The sequence below is a fragment of the Pangasianodon hypophthalmus genome, chromosome 21, assembly GCF_027358585.1.
Source record: "Pangasianodon hypophthalmus isolate fPanHyp1 chromosome 21, fPanHyp1.pri, whole genome shotgun sequence".
Lineage (NCBI taxonomy): Eukaryota > Metazoa > Chordata > Actinopteri > Siluriformes > Pangasiidae > Pangasianodon > Pangasianodon hypophthalmus.
Genome location: NC_069730.1, coordinates 5,948,610 through 5,967,679, shown reverse-complemented (window position 1 = coordinate 5,967,679; position 19,070 = coordinate 5,948,610).

Genomic DNA, 19,070 nt, shown 5'->3' with positions numbered 1-19,070 from the left:
TGCGCATCTCAAAAAAAAAAAAAAAAAAAAAAAAAAAAAAAAAATTTATAGGCCATGCTGACTTCAGTTTTAAATTCAAATACAGATACAGATATAAATATTTGGAGCACTGAACAGATAAAGATTCAGACAGTGGCACTGCTTTATATCCCAACCCCATAGTTTGCAATTTAAGCAAAAATACTTTTTTTTGCTATATTAAACAAAATGCAGTATCAAAATCTGTATTTATTTTAGTAATATTTTGTATTTAGAATATTGTGCACTGTAAAATGTGTTTAAAATGTAATATTATTTTAAATGTTTGAAAGACACTGTAACTATTGATATAATACTACTGCATTCCTGACGTAAAGCTGTATTTGTCCATTTTGTTAATATCCATTGCACTTTCCAGCACTCATCTGACTTTCCACCACTCAGGTCAGTGTTCCTGTTATCTCAGTCAATCTCAGTGTACATTATTCAAGCTTTTGACCAGCTCAACCTCTGTGAAAGAACATTTTGCTTATTGATTTTACAATAAACTACTATATTTGATAATAATAAATGTACTGTATGTACAACTCGAGGCAGCCACAATATCTTCGAAATCACATTAGCCAGTTGTACTTAAACCATAATTACTTTTTCCTAAAGCCAAGGGACCGATGGACAAACCATTGTTTTATGGAGGGTGACATGAACTGCCAGGGGACTGGGGAAAATTTGTCAAAGTTATTGAAAAGCATATAATGCCTTAGATCGAGTAATAGACACTTATCAGAGATCCTGTGATCTATATGTTATATAGGAGCCTAACATTCAGTATAAGGTGAACTTCAGGTGGATTTATGCCTAGCCAGATCCTTGGTTAAACAAGTTGAGGTGACTTTTTGTGATTTTAATGCTTTTAAATGGTATAAAAATCTCTGTTGTCTCAGTACATCATAGGATTGTTTCCTGCTATACTACAGATTTCAACTTCTTGGTATGTCACTTTTTCCTTCAGCTAGCCATAGCCCATTTTTTATAAGCCACAGCTCTATGTAATAGCAAACACTTAATTATTTTGTTGTTTTTTGAACTATTTAGTTCAAAATCATCATTTTACAGGCAATAAGCTACTATAAAAAGACACGACTTTGTACAGTATGTCAAGCCCAAGTTACTTTTTGCATGGATATAATGCACATTTTTGCCATACGAATGACAATGATTTACTGTGCTCGTTAACTAAATGCCTGCAGCCATGATTATCTCTCCAACTATAGATACAGAGCCGTCAATCATCTACAAACAGAAATATTAGCAGCTCCTTTTATTGTAATTGTTTCACTTTCATTCCAACAATTATAACAATTATATCATTGTTGTAAAGAAGCAGAATGGTGTCTACATTTGAACAAGGTTTTGAATATGCCATCTTAAAAAAATGAATTTGTTCTAGTTATGGTTTTTACTATTAGTTGTCTTGATAAAATATACTATTGTAACACCAGGAACTTACAGAAGTGGTCAGAGATCCTGCATGCCTTTGTTATGGTACGTGTCCAGTTACACATTTTGCGTTCTCTGTAAAATCGCAATTGTTGATGTGGATTTGGTTATGGCATTTAAATGAATAGCACGCAGCCAGGTGAGGTTGCAAGTGGACACATAACATTAGAGTGATTCTCCTTTAAAATCGACTTATGGCTAAATCTGCCTCTGTGGAAATGTACTAAATAAATGCATAACCCAACAACAAGTTGATTACAAAAGATCAAATTACATTTATTTGCCTAAGTGTCTCTTTTGTTCTCTCTTTCTCCTCTATCTTGCTTTTCTTAGCCATGGAGTAATTACAGCGTGGGCATGGGTTATGGATTGATTTGCGTAAATGTGTCTTATTAGACCTACTTGGCTCCCAGCAGGCAGTGGGAGCAATAAGAGTCGTGTCAGGCACATTAAAGATGCTAGGACCGATAAGCATAGATAACCCCTTTACATTTACATTCAAACAGGGCTTTTAGACAAAGCCTTAGCAACAGGCCTCTGTAATGAGCCTACAACTTGCCCTGGTTTTAAAGCCATGATCCTGGAGAGCAGCTCTAAATTGGAAATTATTAAACATTAAGCCCTTGACAAGGGCTCCAGGATCGAAAATATCGATATCTTGCCTGGGACAATAAATCCAGCAGATCTCTCTATTTCTTTCCAGCATGTTCAGCTCAGCCGCACCCGGCTACTGTTCACGGCACCTTATTTAAATTTTCCTGTAACAAATTAATTCCAGCATTTTCACACGATTGAATTAGTAGGCGAGCGGCCGTGCCGTCACAAGTGTTCGGCTGCTTCAGGGGAGACAAATTGCCGGCCTGGACAGCGAGGTAACAAGCGGCGAGTGTTGAGTCCCTGATAATCTTCCCACTAATTCTCCATTACAGCAAAATGAAGCCATAAATCTTCCTGACAGGTGATCGATGTAAACATTGTTTCCCCCCATGATTGCCAGCGATCCCAGCGGAGGTACTGTCCGCTCACAATCCGCTGAAATTACTCCCCGCGCGAGCCCTCCCCTGAAAAAAAAAGGGGGGAAAGAAAAAAAGGTGAATGGCATGAAAGCCTTACATTCTTCCTTGACAAAAAAAAGTCAACATTTTGCTTTAGCTATGCTAACCAAATAGACATGTTGAGAACTTAGCATCTGTGAAACCCTTGCCTTTCGAGTAAAGGTCACAGTCATTTAAATACAGAAAAAAAATTGATTAATAAAGAAGCCAACATAGGAGATAGGCAAAGAGAGTGAAAAATGAGACATTTATTTGCTAGCGTTTAGCAGCCTGGCAAAGGCTGAAGGCTGAGCTGTGTAGTAGTGTGTATTAAATTACTTTATCCTTTATCGAGTGTCGTTAATGTCCTGTAAATGAGAAGTGGAAGTGCCCTGTGGCTTGGCCTGTGGCCTCTATCCATGTGCACTTAATTCAAGAACAGATATTTTAAGTTCTGCTACTTGAAGCCTGGCTGCCCAGACCAAACCCCAGCTACATTTCAGTTTACACTAACCTCATCCATTACTGCCACTGCACGGCCTCTATTTCCTGCTCTCAAAGACCAACATCCTAGATTTGTAAACCTTTAAATCTGGCTATTAAATATGATTCTAAATATGCACCAAGCATATGTGATCTGTTCAAAAGGTGAAGTATCACTTTGTGTTGAGAACGATTCCTTTGAGAGTTATTTTATGCCACCTCTAGGCTACTTCAATGTCAGGCAAACGGGCCTAGTCTTTAGATCTTTGATGATTCAAAGAACGTCTAATTTCTCATTTTCTTTTGTTCCTCTCTCCCAGTGAAGTGACGAAAACAGTTTTGAACGATTGAGTTGTCAAGCAGTCAAAGCTCAGCGCACATTATCAGGCTGTTAACTGTCTGATTATATTCTACACTGTTATTAAATCATGCATGCGATTACGGAGGCTGCGATGCTCTTAAAGGGGAATCCTCTGTTGCATGTCACCTCAGCGCCAAAGGAAAATTTCTCTTAGAGGGAACACTCCAAATTAGTCTTTTAATCCTCCAAACTTTGTTCTACTCCCCAGTTATTAATTAAATGCAGAAATCCCCAGTCACCAATATGTACAAATCACAAAATAAAGAAAGTAGTGCACATTATTAGACATGACCCTGTGTGCTTTAGTCAGTAACCTCAATGCATCTTTGTTAGAAGGATCTGTAGAGTCGCTGTATGAGCAGCACTGCTTCAACTAGACCTACTGTGGAAGTGTATTTATGAGACCCATTCAGCCAATGCCTAAGGGGCATCTGTAAAGGACAAGGCAAGCCCTCTCTGAACAGACATCTTCTATTGGCTTTAAAGGTTACGGTTCCTCCAATTGGTCCCAGTCTGGCAGTGTCACTTGCAGTATGACTTCATCACCCAGGGAGAGGAGGACAAGACGAAAGAAAAACAGTTGGTGGCCATCCGTCAATGTCCGTCTCAAATTACCACTCGACCAATCACCGCGCAGGATCAATAGAGAGTCAAGGCAGAGGGGAGGAGACCAGGGGGTGACCAGCCTAGAGATGGAGGAATAACTGATCAATACATGAGGATGGATTTTGTCATTTTGAAAACCTGCTGTCAGAGGAGAAGCACTGCTACAGGGTACTCAAGCTGATCTTGGAGGTCTCTCGAGAGACTAAGACAGTTGGTCCGAAATTAGAACTGAACAACCGGGATGAAAGAAGTTGACTATCACAAAAAGGAGGTCACAAAAATAACAGTTCAACTTTTTATTGGTCCAAATCGAACATTCAACAAGTGGACAAAACCTATTGATTTTGTATTGGCAAAATTCAAGCATGGACAAGCAAAAGTAGCCACAGGTTTCTCACAAAAGACATAGTGGCTAGATCCAGATTATTGAGGCTTTTCTCAGACTAATGGCCGTGTGATCACAACCACTGGGTTTATTGGCAGACAAAGTGGGCTGATTAATGTTGGTTTAAGCGAGTCGGGATAATATACAAGGCTTATTCGAGGCAGTGACTGCCTGAAATCAGCAGATTGAATGCATGAGTAAGAGCTATTGATTCTGATATGCACCTATAATCGACAAGTAGCCTTGTTGGCTTTTGGATATTGAGTGGTAATTGGGCTTGGTTTGCCATTTGCTTAGATAATGAACCAGTGAACATGCATTTAGGGAATCATTAGGTCATGACTGATGTGCTGGTAGATGAAGTGTAGCCAAGTGCCTGGTTAGGCCTATATATATAATGCCAGTATTACAATACAAACACTTATAGACTTAACATAAGGATTAGAATGGGTGGCATGGTGATATAGCAGGTAGCATTGCTGCCTCACAGCTCCAGAGTCCCTGGTTTGATCCTGAGCCTGGGTTGCTGTCTAGAGTTTTGCATGTTCTCTTTGTGTCTGCATGGATTTACTCCATTTTCCAGTTTCTTGCCAGTAAGTGGATTGGTCCACTGTAGCTCTATTGTCCCTTGGTGTGAATGTGTGTGCATACAGCGATGCAATGGACTGGTATACCATCCAGGATGCATTCCCACTTCATGCAAAGTATTCCTGGTATAGGCTCTGGATCTACTACATCTCTGACCTGAATAAATCAGTTATTGTTGATGAATGAGTGAATCTATGTCTTGTTGGTAGTAAACAGCAATCCAATCTTTTCCACAACAAGCCTTGTTTCCATTCCAGTCAAGCCTTTAAGTGTTTGAAGACCATGACCAATTGATTATTGTTGTATCAAGTGAACCTACAGCCACACTGGCACTTATTGTATAAGAGTGAACTAGCAAGCAAGGATAAGCTAAGAGTCATCACCTCAGCTGTCACAATAAGAGGTGTGCTACCAATTAACGTAATGGCCTCTAAGATATAATTTATAAAACATCATCAGGTCAGAAGGCAAATGGAAATTGCATAAATATCCAATTAAACGTATGAATAATTTGCCTCAGGTCAAAAATTGATTTCTTCCCCCTCTCTTGGAGAGTGTTGGTGGTGTATAGATGAATGCCCAGGGCTAAACTGATGCTACGCTAATCATGTAATCGTCCCACATCTTTCTTGTAGGAAACTGCTTGTGTGAATGTTCTTTCCAACATGGCCGTGTGGGATTTTGTTTAAGTGATTTACTAGGGCCAGTGTGAAAATGGAGAGCGAGGTAGAGAACAGATGCTCAGGGCGTTCTCTTCCAGTGCAAGGTTGAAGATGTCTCCGAGTTTGGCTTGGTTGAGTGCACAGAGCGGCTGAGAGCACCGACCTCTGTGAAGTGTATTATTGCCGATCAGAATATCTCAAATTGAAAACAAGACCTCCAAGCCTACATAACCGCTTTTACATACAGCTTCATTGCACTTGTTATATCTTTAGCTGTTCTTTTCATTCATGTATTCCTGTCATTTTTTTTGTGGAGGAGAGATGACATGTCCTGGGGCATGTTATTATTTTTGAAAAATTCAACGATTTAAAGTGTAACATTTCCAGACTCCAAGGTCACAGCTGTGTGCATGTTTTTTTCCCTCTTCTTTCCCTCCCTTTTCTCTTTCTCGCCCTCTCTGCAAATCGATTGTTTCTAAAGAGCTCAAACGGAGAGCAAGGACTCTGGGGTCCTCCGGCAATGCGGTCGGAGGGAAAGCGCTGCTAGGGACACAGGCGTAGGGAGAGAGCGCTCTCCCACTTTTCCGAAAGCCTTGCAGCCTGACCTCAGAGTTCAGGGCGAGCGGGCGGATTGGCGCGAGTACAGGAGAGTCGGGCCCGGAAGTCAGCCGCCCAGGCTGGCACAATGCGTCTTGGCCTCTCCTTCTGCCTTCGCCAAGATCCTGTACAAAAAGGGTCTTTTTTCAGGTTTTGTCAGGGGTGGATGTAAATTTGATTCACTCTCCATTTATTAAGGCCTGATTACAGGATCATCTGTGCTCTAACTAGCACTTTCAAATGTTGACCATGCAGCGCTTGTTTAAAACATGAGGGCATGGAACAGGGTAAAGGCCTGTCTCTCAATAACCTAACTGAATATTCCATTGTGCCGGGGCACGCCAATACATAATGCAAAAAAAGACAGCAAAGAAAGAGAGTTTAATAGGAAGTTAAGAGTGAGTGCTTGTTGAGCATGGAGTTTTTAATAACTTGGGACAGCTTCTTTTGTTCCATTTGTACTTCCTTTTAAAAGAATGTTTCAGCCAGACATGCTATCATGGATGACTGAAAGCTACCTCAGACCATTTAGCATGTGCTCATTTGCATTATACTAATTGATTGCTATTAAATTCATCAATCATTAGCAGTGGTTGTAGAGAGCAAGGCTATATTTTATGCCAAATATACAGTACAGTATGTAGTACTATAACTAGATGGAATGAGGGATGCTGTCTACTCCTACAGAGAAAGAGAGAATTCCCAGTGAACAGGTAAAAACCTGATAGCTCTCCGTCTCCCAGTGGCAGTGCCCACTCTTTCTCTCTGACTTCCTTCTCGATGTTCCATGTACGTTGACGGTGACAGTCCTTGGCACTCCAGCCCCACAGGGGGTCAGCCGTGTAAGGAACATAAAAGGCCAATTTAATTTAACGCGTCCGCTGCTCCCAAGTATTTTAATTCAGACAGCTGTGACGGAGGAGTTAATATTTTACTTGTCAGAAGCCAGGCCGGGGCCACTGAATCATAGTAATTCTCATTAAGAGGCTCTCCCCTAGCAGCACCCTAATTCAAAATAATGAAAGTAAAGACTGAGAGAGATTCTAATGCTAGTTGAGGCCTATCTTTTAATATTCCCCCCTTGATGGATTAGGTAAGTGGGAAATTCATCTTGGATCATGGGGCCTAATTCAATAAGGGATCATTCCAGGAGTATTGCATTTTATAATAATGTCATTTAAAGTGTCGTCTTCCATTCTGACTGTCCCATATGTATGCTTATATAATGGTGCCAGAGGGATAAACTTTTACAGGGGGAATCACACTTCCGCCCCCCCTGCATGCTACCTCTTTTGTTCCCTCTCCCTCTCTCTCTCTCTCTCTCTCTCCTACTCTCTCCCTCTCCACCTCCATCTCTCTGTCTCATCTCTCTGTTTCTTCCCTCCACCAAAAATTATAGAGATTTCAGGTCTGCAGGCGCAGAATCAATTTCTCAGCGAAAATTTAAATAACTCAGGCAAATAGATTCTTCATATTAAGATGGTGGTACACATTAATATTTAACAAATTATCGTAAATTAAATGGTGGTGTAGAAACAGCTGTTGAATACAGCATCATATTAAAATGAAATAGGCATTACAGGGTGAATGTCAGTTACTGTTATTTTATTTCCATAAAAAAATCAGGAGAATATTTAGGTAAATTATGGTAAAAAAATTATTAGTAATATAGTCGGGACCAATTAAGGGAAATTTGTTAAACGATAATTTGTTAAATTAATATAACGAGTATGACTGATTTCTGTATTTCTGACATATTAATTTAATATTTAATATTAATATTTAAAAAGATACATAATACAGTAAAGCAAAATAACATTTTACAATGTTGCAGTATGGAATTGTATTACATTATTATTATTATTATTATTATTATTATTAATAATAATAATAATAATAATAATGATGATGATGATGAGCATGCAGAGCAGTATCAGTGAGTGCTGTCTTTTAAAAAATGAGTGCAAGATGCAGTGAATTTCATGCACACAAAGGTATTTGTGAGTGTGGCGCAGTGAAGTGAGCAAGTGAAGAGAGCACTTCAGTTCTGCGAGCACTGAGCACTGACATGAGTCAAAGTGCAGTTTACAGCACCTTGTGCTCAATTTTAATTATCATACTCACGATACTTCTTTCTGCACTCAGGTTGGTCATTCTCGTTCTCTCTATTAAAGATATTGTATCAATGCCATAACATCGTAAACATAAATCTGAACACAAGGAGTTCATTGCTAGTCGGAAGTAACCAACCTAAACACGCTTGTTTCATGACGCCCCTGATCGTTTAATACAAAAGTGCTGAAAGTCCACTGTCCTGTCCCTCCCCTGGTTCCAGCAGGATTAATTGAACTTTCAGGCTGAGCTGGCAGCAGAGCATTCTGTTGCTAACTGGCTAAACCTATTTCATCACATAACATGCGTTACCATATACCGAGACAAATGCCTGTTAAAAATAAAGAGGAAAAACAACTACAGGAAAGTCATGTACATTGATGCTGTGTTTGCGCCTTCATTAGCAAAGATCTGCAGTTTTATTTCTCTATGCGCGCAAATCATTTTAAACCAATTAGTCATGAGCCTTTTCATGAGTTAAATTATTTCAGGATATACTGTGTATCAGGGTGAGCCACAATGATTATCCAAGATTTTTCATATTAAACTTAATGTGTAATTGATGTAGCCACTTTTACTGTCTTGACTGTGACCATTACAGTCAGCATGCAACTAGAGGAAAATTAACCAGAAGCCCAAATTTCACTGGTTCCTCTGCTTTCTGAGTAGGAATATACACCTTACAGACCTCAGGTTGATGTTTCTTTTCCATCACTTCATAAGTGTTCACCTGTCAGTCCTCAGGGTGACCTTTTTAAAAAGACCCCCATGTACTCATTAAGATAAGAGCCAGCGCCACTCAGAACTTCTCCATAATGACAAAGTGGTCTCTCTCTGTCGCACTTGTACCTCCCTCTCATGTCCTCGATACCTCACTCCTACACACATCCCACGACAGCACGACTCCTACGTTCCTCTCTATCTCCCCTCACCTTATCATGCTTGTCTTCCTTCAGCTTTCTCGACACTCACATTCCACTGTCGTTGACGTGAGGAGCTCGTGGCCCTGGATGGTGTTGGAGAGGTTGCTCTCGAGTACTGTTCCAAGATCAGTGGAGACTTTGTTTTGCCTGAGGGCAAATGTTGAGAAATCTGATCCCAGATCTTTCACACTCGAGTTATCATTGACAGTAAAGCACTGCAGTGTAGGGGGGGGCCATACTGCCAGCAAGATCTGCTTGACTCAAAAATGCTAACAGTGCTGATAAATAGAGAAAGATAAAAGGGCTCCTTATAAAATGAAAGCATGCCTTGAGATTAACAGAAACCTACTAGCTTTCATAGTTTTTATTCTGACCATGTGACAAGTCTGAATGACATGTTGCTATAAACATTGCAAATCAAGATCAAATGTAGGGATGTTACTGGTTTTCTGCTTAGAATACTATATTGGATGTATTGGATATTGGATGACTATAATTTGTACCACGTGCTATATTATGTGTATAGTCTATGTTATATTTTATGTACTTTTAGGTTACTTTGATTTTCACCATATTTTCAGAAGTGACATGAATATAGTAGACATAAAGTGACATTTGAGCTAGGTCTTATTACATTATTGATTATGACATTAATGGGTCAATAAAGACAAATGTACAGTATATTTACAATATTTATATGGGGTATATGTAAAGTACTTGAATTCATTTTTATTCTTGTCTTTGTTTTAGCATTAATATGCATGAAGCCACCAATGGCACTTTTTCAAGTGCTACCTGAACAGCATCTCTGATTTGCTTCAGTTTTTTTTCTGTCTAGAACATCACTGTATTAATCTGAAAATAAGGACATGCAATATTTCTCTAGTCTCTATTATATAACAAACTAAAGGTCATTTCACACTATTGTTCGTTGTATTTCAGTTAGCATTTGGGTTTGTGGTGCTGTGGTGATTTCAGTCCTCTTTGGAAGAGCACTGGTGAGCACTACCACCATGTGGAACAGGGTCCAAATCAGATCTTTAACAAAGAAAGAAGTTCTTAATTAAGACTACTTTGAACACACTACTGATAGTAGGGTTGGATTTGAACAAGGTTTATGTTCTGCAGCAGCTTATTTGCTCATTTGTAGAGATCATAACTTGTCACTGGACTTGGTTAGCTGTGCTTCTGTTACTGAAGTCATCTGCCCATATGGTGCTATGTGCACTAGAACAGGTAAGTAGGATATTGCCTAGGGCCCCCAAAGATTCAGAAATTGTTTAATGAGTATGAAAATAATGTAAACCATATGCTATGACCTTTGCAGTCACCTGATCTCAACCCAGTTGAACACCTATGGGAGATTTTGGACTGACATGTTAGACAGTACTCTCGACCACAATCATCAACCACCAATGGAATACAGTATCTTATGGAAGATTGGCATTCTATCCCATTAGTACAGTTCCAGAGACTTGTAGAATCTTTGCCAAGATGCATTGAAGCTGTTTTAATAGCCGGTAGCAGCCCAAGACCTTACTACCTCACTTTTTTCTTCCTTTGTCACTAGTCTGTATGTGCTACAGCTCATGACTGCACTTGAAGCTACAAATGACCTGTCCTCTAAAGCTGGCAATAGACTCCTATCTTCCTATCATCTCCTATCTTCTCTTCACCTTCCTTATACATTCAGAGTCCATTTGGTAACTTGAGTTGGGATCCCTCAGCAGGCTAGTCTTGTTAGCTATCACTCACCACTTTGTCAGAAACATCCATCACCAAGGCAGCATGAGATCAGATGGTGCTCTGTACTTTGCATGAAAAACTTCTCAGCTGGGCCCACCCATAGTTATCCTTCCTGAGAGCAACTCACTTTCTGGGATGGTACAGTTGTTCAGCAGAGGTGCTGTCAAGGCAGTGCATAGGCCCAGAGCTGTGATGTCTGCACCCAGAAGTAGTGTCCCAGGTCTGGAAGAGGTTTGGCAAGGCACAGGTGGACCTTTTCACAGATGCTTAATTGACTCAGTCAACTGTAGTTTTCCCTATACCCTCCCAGATGTTTTACCCAACTTGTTCTCCTGTGCTGTCATGTTTGCTTAATCTCAATGCAGCACCTTTTCTGGTCTTCCTCTACCAGCTAGTAATCACTAAAACTATCCACAACCTCTGTAACTCTCAAAGATTCAGTAGATGCTTCCAGTATTGGTGGACTCCAAGTGGTACATGCCTGAGGAGTGGCGTTGGCTGTTTGTGTTGGCTGGACCCTTCTGTCATTTCTGATTTCAATCAGTTGCAGCCAGAATGTCCCGGTCTCAGCCTGTTAGGTTGTCCTTGGGGTCAGAGTTGGTTTGTGGCTGGAGCGGTTTATCAGGGTTACTGCCACTGTCACACCTCACTCAACATCAGGGCTTTTGCAGGTTATTACCAACTACCATTATCTGGCTGCTCATGGAAACCTCCAGCAATTAGCTGTCTTCTGTAATGGCTTTGGTCGATCATAGTCTTATTACCAGATTTGGCCATTTCCATATGATCCTTCCTTTGCCTCTTTCTCAAACATGTATGCTGGTTTTGCCCTTTGTATGGCCCAACTTTATAAAACAACACCATGTTAAGACTGTCTAAAGGTTCTCTGTCACTGTATTCAATCACTATGATCAATTAAAGGTTACAATAGTGAAATATATATTGTTTTTGATAGATCAGGGACTTGCTTCAAAACACGCACTAAAGGACCATAGCCTCTATAATGTGCTGTCAATAAGAAAGAGACCACTGAAGATACAGTGGGTTAACGTACCAGATACTTTCTTTCATCTATTTAAGAATAAAATGAATATTTCTCTCTATCTGCCTCTGTTTCCACACATACACACACCAACTCCTTGCTAAAGCTTTATGCCCACATTTGACGCTAATGCACAGCTATTTAATTAAATGTTGCCAGATCCTTGAGCCAAGTCGGTAATCCAATAGCTCGGTAAGACCTTTGTTAAATCCTCTCTCTTTAAACGCCTGCTTGCCCCTGACACTGGCCTGAGATGCATTTCCCAATCTCCTTTGTCAGTCCTCTTTAGATCTTGTGACATAAATTTACATGCATTGCATTAGATTCATACTCTGACATACACACACACACACAGACCCAACTAAACCCACACTGCCTATCAATTTTGACATTGTCTCCTGCTATTATACATTTTAGGGCGTGTGGATCCTATAATCTTATAACCTACGAAAGAGTGTGTCATTTAGGCATTAATCAAGCCATCCAGGGCTACACTGTGGCCAGGATTTCCATAGTAATGCACCTGTCAATACTGTTAGGAGTAGGAGGACTGAAATCAATAAATACATCTGAATACAATCACTGGAATATAAAGCCATGTCTTAGGGCACCACGCATCTTTTAGAATATAATCTATTCACTGTGTCACATTCATTCTTTAGGGCAATTCTCATAGCCAAACTTTGCCCATGTATATGTAAACTCAACTTTGATAATGTCTTACTAAAAGATCTATCTTTGGCCAAGTTTTAACCTCTGGCAGAGTTCTTATCTCCTGGCAGAGGCAACCAGGTTTTAGGTTAAACTATTTTGGTAGTTACTGAAATCCATGATGCCAGCAATCTTCACAAGAACTCCTTGTACACCAGCCACAAAGCCCCAAGCTTTTTCTTGTATGCCAAACATGCTGATGAAATCCTAGAGTTTAACCCTTAAGGGGGTTACTTTGTATCAGGAATCAATGTTAATGTTTTATAGTCAGTAGCTAGCCAGCTAGCTACACAGCCAGCCATAGAAGTTCCATAATTGTTATAGACAGGTAAGCTAGATAGATTGATAGAACAATACTGTATATATTCACAAGGCCATTTTTAACTATAATAGTGAAATTAGTGAAATATACCTTTAAAATTCAGCCTTTTTAGCATCGAACATTAGCTTATATTTAAGTAGGAGGTTATATGCATTTTCTGCATTTTTCTCTGAAAACACAGAATAAACATCAAGAATCAGACCCTAGATCAAGTCTTCTTGTTTGCTTTTTTTATTTCAAAATATTGAAATGCTAACACTGAATGGCTAACACTGAATGGAGGCTAACTGGGTATGAACTTAGCACTGTTACCTGGACTCTCCTTTTCAGTGCATACGTTCACAACAGAGTTGATATTGTGGGAATTTCTTTGGGGATTCTTTGGATTCTAAAAGGTTAAATGTGTTACTAAAACTAATACACTACATCTCTCTGGAAGGCAAGTGACAGGATGGTAATAAAGAAGCAAACATTTTTGGGTTGAACTCTAATCAGTGTAGACAGCGTCGACAGTACAGGTGCTGTATTTATACACTTATCTGACTAATACCACTTGCTCTTCTTTTGATTGTGTATTTTCTCACCTGGCCATAGCAACATAACATTAGCTTGCTATCTAAAGTTAGCACACATAGATGACCAAGTAATGATAACATTACCTAAGATGCACAGAATCACTGATGTCTGTTTTGGTGTGGATGAATTTGCTAGCATATTGTTCGAAAAGACCACAGCATTTTTGGTCAACAATTACTGGATCCAGATGTCTGCAGGCTAACGTATTTGTAACACATCCACATAAGTCCATCTTGCCTGTAGTATGGAATTCCTCCAAAATTCTTTTGGCTTGTTGTGCGCATCAAAAATTCAGTGACTTTTAACTCGCCATAACCAAATCCATGTTTAACTTTTAACTCGCCATAGCCAAATCCATTTAAATGCATGGAAACATCCACCATCATGCCATAGCATGCAGCAAGCAGATGAGCTCCTATAATGATCATTTGTCCAAGAGAGTAAAATTGGCCATGCTCTTTGGATGGGAAGGATAGCGATACTCTCTTCCTTGTTAGTTAAAGTGACACTAACCAGTCTGTGAGATCATGTATGTGGAAGACGGCAGTTAGCGCTTTCCTCTGAGTGTGTTTAGCTATGTTCATGTGGCCCAGCATGAGTGGCGGGTTGAAAAGATGTGGTGGTTGGCTTCATGTGTCTTGAATGAAGCATGTGCTAGCCCTCATTCTTCCCAATTGGTATTAGAATTGGCAAAAATTGGAATTGGCAAATGACCAAAATAGGAGAACATGGGGGAAAAAAAAATTGTAACTCAATAAAATAAGCTTCAAAATCCCTAATTTAATTTAGCAAAAATTTCAGTGCATCTATGTGTAATTTTACTTTGTTGTTCTTCATTTGAGGGTATTTTTTCCTAACATCAAACTGTGTGAGGGAGAGACCTCAAACATACACTGTTGTACTGTCTTCCTTTAAAGCCAAGTTATTTCCAGTATTATCTCCACATCACATTGCCAGCTGCAACAGAATTACAACAATAACCCAGCAAGTCCATAAAGCTATTGCTGATCAGCCCAGACCATTTAAACAGGATGTTGAACAGCCCTTTTTTCATTTCAGTTGGCTGCGTTTTACTCATAATTTTCTCCTGAACTGAATGATATGACTCGCCCTATTTCCCAGTAGTGCTAAAAACTGGATTAAGTTAATGTTGTTGTTTTCATCCAGTTCTAATGATACCTGTATCTCAACAAATCGCCATGGAGAAAATGGCAATAGGTTTATTAAAAGCACAAGACAGAGTGGTCCCAGTGGTTTCGAAAAAGGCTCTCTAACTACATGGGCAATGGGCTCAAGTGTAATGGCTGCCTAATTGGCTAGGGGAGTGCTATTTGAGCAAGTTTTTGCTCTGTCTCTTTCTCACTCAGACTGCCTTTCATGCCTTTGAAGTTGCCCTTTTATCTCTCCAGCCCCATGATGTCTGTTGTCTTCTGTCCGATGGTGTGTGCACTTTTCTTTTTCAGAGCACTTAATATAAAACAAAGGCAAACCTTTAGAGAGTTCATGCTTCCTTCTTCTTCTTCTTCTTCTTCTCCTCTCTCTCTCTTGCTCAGTCCCAGTCTGTCTCCTAAAAGTCATTTCAAAAGTCATTTGACATACTCCCTTTATCTGTCTATGAAGAGCTTGAAGAAACATTTACTATCATAATATCTTAAGAGGAAACATTTCATCATGAAGCTTAAGCCAGCTTGACATTGTATGATTTTTTTGGATTAGATTTTTTTTGTCGCACACACACACACACACACACACACACACACACAAATTGCACATCGTTAAAGAATTGTATGGTTATGAGTTAAGATTTGCAGGCTTAGAGAGCATAATGGCTCACTTTGAAAACTGTGCTGATTGACGACATAAACAGAACGTAGCAATTTTCTTTAATCACAGGTCTATCGTTAGAGGATCTTTACCATAGATTCTGACATGGACAACAGTCTGTTAAAGACTTCAGCCAAGATTTTATTGGGATCACCTCGTACGGTGTGAGATGTAATAATTATTAGTTTTTTAAAAAAAAAGTATACCAATTTATGATTATTAAAGTGGATAAAAGTTTTGTATGGAAGTGGTCTCCCAGAGCAAGATTGCAAGCCAAGTGCCCACTTGAGCGTCCAAGTGCTTTCTTTTTTTATGGCAAATAAATCAGCGCTAACTCCCGGCCAAATATTATGGTGGTAAATTTAGCAACAGACCATGAAGACCCAATATGGACCACAGACAGTTCACGAGATGAGATGAATGGCTCGGAAGTGAATTACGGCACTATGGTCATTTTGTTATCACCGTCCTAAGGGCAAATCCTCAGAGTCTTAAGAGGTTCAAATAGTCCTGCAGTATCGTTTCTGGCTGAGGGCAGTGTAAAGCTTCATGAACCTCGTCACTCTGGCAGTTCACATTGCTGAGTTGCAGAAAAGTCAGGCTGGAAGAGAAGGGAGGGTGTGGAAGTGGGGAAACAACAGACAGAGGGCAGATGGAGGAAAGGAAGGGGGAGTGTGTGGCTCCTGGCGTCTGGTAAAAACGGGTGGCTGATATGACAGCTTATCATCATTGTGAGAGGTTATATCACAGTGTGCTTTATCATATCATGGGCATTATGTCTAGTCCTAAATCCTAAATTCCTAAAATAATAAAAAAAAAATTTAAAAACAAAGCTTTGCATGTTTCTTTAACATGTCAATCAAAGAGAGTCTGTAAAATGAACACTGCACATCTAACATAGCTGATTAGATGGCAATCCATTATGTAATTTATATATTTTACTCACTATCTGATTCTTTATCATGTTCTGTGTTAAAGAGTTTATTTTTGCCCATCCCTTCTAGTTTTTTGTATACAATACTGCCATTTCAATTGAAAAGTTCATGACATTAGATCTTTGCCATATGTAGCCTACTCAGAGCATAGATAGCAATAACAAGATACATATAAACCCTACTATATAATATACACTATCTATGTAGTAAACCTGCTTGATTTTTGTCTCAGATTGAACACTAATATTTTCCACTATGTGGGACTGTCAGATTACCATGTGCTAACTCATGGCATTGATACTGATATTGCTTCAAAACCTAAAATCTCAATTTTAACTTGCTCATAATTTGGTCTGTATATGAGTCATGGCTCATCCGCTTGTATCATGGGTATTCTGTCTGTTCCTTAGTAAGCTACAACCGTAGGTAGTGCATTGTGGGATTTCACGGGCACTACATTCTACATAGTGAATAAAATGCAGTTTCTGCTGGCAGAGAGAGAGAGAGAGAGAGAGAGAGAAGCACTTCACTGTCCACTGTCAGAGGCCTCATGTTAACAGCTATCCAGAAGTCAAGTTTAAGTCCATTAGAGTGGCTACAAACTAGTACTTTGAGGCACTAATTATCCTTTAGTGGGCAGGAAATGAAAAGGAGAACATAGTGTTTTTATGGTCTTGGTGGTCTCGTGGGCTGTTTAGGTCAGTAGTCAAATTAAATGCTTTGGTTTGCAGGCTATACGTGGTCACTCTTTCGTTCTTTCTTTCTTTCTTTTTTTTTAAGTTGTACAACCTGCAAAACCAAGGCATATAATTTGGCCACTAAACTAAAAAGTGTATTACTGAGAGCACCAAGACCATAAAAACGACATGTTTAAATATTTAAAATAAAAAAAACAAGCTTTTCCACAATCTCTATTACAAGAAAATATTGTACTGAGGGAAAAAAACAAGCAAACAAAACACAAACGTAAAGCTGGTAGTCTATATCCTAAATTTGTACGAATATGCACGAGAGCAACTCGTATGAAAACTCTAGACGAATTACAGGAATTGTCCACGTGACTTCTTTCCTGTCGTGATAATAAACAGGCAGTGTGAGGATGGAGGATGAGCTGAACATGCAGTGTGAGTTGGGCAGCTCTGAGGAAAGCACTGGCCTCCATTGTTCGCATTCTCAGGTCCGTCTCCTCTACCAGAACCGGCGCGGATCAATAATTCAATACCACTGGCGTCTGAACCCGAAACACAAGCGCCCTGTATCCCTCTGAGCACTATTAATTAATAGCTTAAAACATCTGTGTATTAAAGCACAGGCCTGCTAATGGGGTTCAGAACAGAGCAGAACACTAAGGTTACTCATGAGGCAAATGATGAACTAAAATAAGACTCGGACAAACAAACAAACAAACAAACAAACAAACAAAAAACACAGCATGTGAAGTGAAGAGATGAATTTCAGGTTATTTTCAAATTGTTCATGTTCATCTCTTTCATGTTATTGCGTGTTTCTGTGAATATGAAAACAACAACAACAACAATAATAATAATAATAATAATAATAATAAATAATAATAATAATATGAGAGAGCCATTCACAGCAAAATAGCACGTGAAGAAATAGTTAAGATTAGAATTATAGTATATTATAAATTAGGTTATAAAATTAGGATTATAAATTATGCTATTATAAATATAATAACATATTTATAATATTTATAATTTTATGAAATATTATATTATTAAAGGTTATTTTAAAAAAGTTTTTTCCCCTTTTGCTTTGCAGCAGAATGATCTACTAGTTGTTTTTTTCAGTCTGTAGTTTATTAAAGGTTAAGTGTTTTTTAATTCCTGTGGAAAATAAAATGAAATTTTAATTAAATTAAATTAAGATTTTAAACAGGCAAGTGGTTGGTTAGCAAGGGCAGCACCAGCGCCGTGCATTATGTGTTAAAAACTAAATGCACCCTCATACAGGACAGAAAGGTTCAATATAATATTAAATCATCTGATTTAAGCCAGGCTATTTATTTCTTCCCCTAACACACTGGTCCTGATGCACTGGGACTACATCAGTGAAACGTTTCTCAGCCTTCCATTAAGCACAAGCTTTATTTTCCTTTTCCAAAATGTTTATCAGGGGTTATGTGAAATCATTATACATGAGTATTTATAAATTAGAAATAAAACTGGGTTTAATGTGTAAATATTGGCCCATTCTTCAGGACAGTCCCTGCAGAGCTCTGATTGGACAAACTCCAAAAATCATTCAAAGATCTGAAGAGGAAAAACTACTCACGAATTAATAATAAACTCATTAATAATTAGTGATAATTAGTGATGAGTCAGTAAACCAAGTACTGGCTGGTTCTGGTAATCATTTCCACCATTTTCAGGCGTTAATAATAATAATAATAATAAGAAGAAGAAGAAGAAGAATAATAATCAGCCACTCACAGATCAGCAACACGGATCTTGTACAAAAGTTTTGTGGATTTATTATGAATTGAAAACACTGTGGTCAGGTGAGTTCACGTTTCACAGTAATGATGAAATTATAATTTGTTTTTTTGTTTGTTTGTTGGTTTGTTTGTTTGTTTGTTTTTTTAAAAAAAGAAAATGTTAAAAGGTATTTCAGGGATATTCCAGGAGATCCGAGCCTGCAGTCGAGGTACGTTCACTTTATAA